Source organism: Gossypium raimondii, chromosome 3 (genome assembly GCF_025698545.1).
Source record: "Gossypium raimondii isolate GPD5lz chromosome 3, ASM2569854v1, whole genome shotgun sequence".
Classification (NCBI taxonomy): Eukaryota; Viridiplantae; Streptophyta; class Magnoliopsida; order Malvales; family Malvaceae; genus Gossypium; species Gossypium raimondii.
Genome location: NC_068567.1, coordinates 9,709,754 through 9,711,206, shown reverse-complemented (window position 1 = coordinate 9,711,206; position 1,453 = coordinate 9,709,754). Strand labels below are relative to the sequence as shown.

General features: G+C 37.7%; 1 non-coding gene across 1 annotated transcript; it reads right to left on the bottom strand.

The window, feature by feature from the left end:
* Positions 1-495: 495 nt before the first annotated feature.
* LOC128040187 (small nucleolar RNA R71) lies at positions 496-602 on the bottom strand. Its single transcript, XR_008194845.1, has one exon. It is a non-coding gene; the product is annotated as a small nucleolar RNA R71 (small nucleolar RNA).
* Between the last annotated feature and the right edge of the window lie 851 nt (positions 603-1,453).

The window sequence follows — 1,453 nt, the reverse complement described above, 5'->3', positions numbered from 1 at the left end:
TCAAAAAAGAGAAGACAAGCGAACCAAAGAAGGACCGAAAATATGAATTTCGAAAATCCAAACCAAAATCCAGAAGGAACATTCGCGTAAAATACTCACAATCCGATCATTGTTGCCGATGACAGAAATTGTGCCATTCAACAATATGTCATTTCTCTATTCAATGAGCTCAATCTGAGTATTAGGAGACCCAAAATCGAGGCACAACAATTCTAGTTGAAGTTGGTCATATTCCAAATGTTGCAAAATATGGGTCAATTTAGTGGGATTCCTACTAAAGATCCACATCTTCATCTTCGGCTATTCATGGAAGTGAGTGACTCATTTAAACTAATCGGGGTGACGGAGGACTCCTTGTGACTGAGATTATTTCCATACTCCTTAAGAGATAGAGCACAAGCGTGGTTGAATTCCCTACTGTCTGTTTCTATAACTACATGGTAATAGTTGGTTGAACGCTTCTTAATGAAATATTTCCCTCCATCTTTAGCCGCCAAGATCCGAAATGAAATCACTTCATTTTAGCAACTTGATGTAGAATCTTTATATGAGGCATGAGAGCGATTCAAAGATTTATTATGAAAGAGCCCTTATCATGACATTCCTTGCTGCGTTCAAATGGAGACTTTCTATATTGGTCTCAAAATTCATACTAGAATGATGGTGGATGCTTCGACAAATGGAACCCTTCTTTCTAAGTCTTATAACAATGTTTACGAGATTATTTAACAAATTCCCAGCAATAACTATCAGTGGCCAACCAACCGAGCAGGCTTAGAAAGACGAGCAGCAGGAGTACATAAAGCAGACACACTTGCTTCTTTGGCAGCCCAGGTATCCTCTATGTCTTCTATGCTTAAGAACATAATTGTTAATGGTTTCAATGGTAATTTTTCAAGTCAGCAGTCGAACTAGTTCGAGAATATTTCTTGTGAATACTGTGGAGATGGGCATTTCTTTGAAAATTCCTTATCGAATCAAGAGTCAAATTATTACATAAGAAATCAGAATTGGAATGGTCCGCATCAAATTTTTACAACTCTTCATGGCAGAATCATCCAATTTCTCCATAGTGTAATCAATGGGTGGACCAAAGCGACTATGTTATGCCATTTCGACTAAACTATCCGTCGAAATATTCTCAACAATTGCAACAAGCACCACCAATCGAATCTTCAAGTGATCTTGAGAATCCGCTGAAGATATACATAATGAAGAATGATACCATTTTAAGAAATCTGGAGAATCAAATGGGTAGCTAACCAATAAGCATCGAAATAAACCCCAAGGTATTTGGCTGAGCGACATAGAAAATCCAAGAATTTTGGGCACAGAACATTGTAAAGCAGTATTTCTGCCAAATGGAAAGACATTGGAGCCCAAAGTGGTTAAGGTTCAAGATGAGCCTGTTGTAGTTCAAGACAAAGAAGAAGTTCAACCAAGTGTTGAAAAT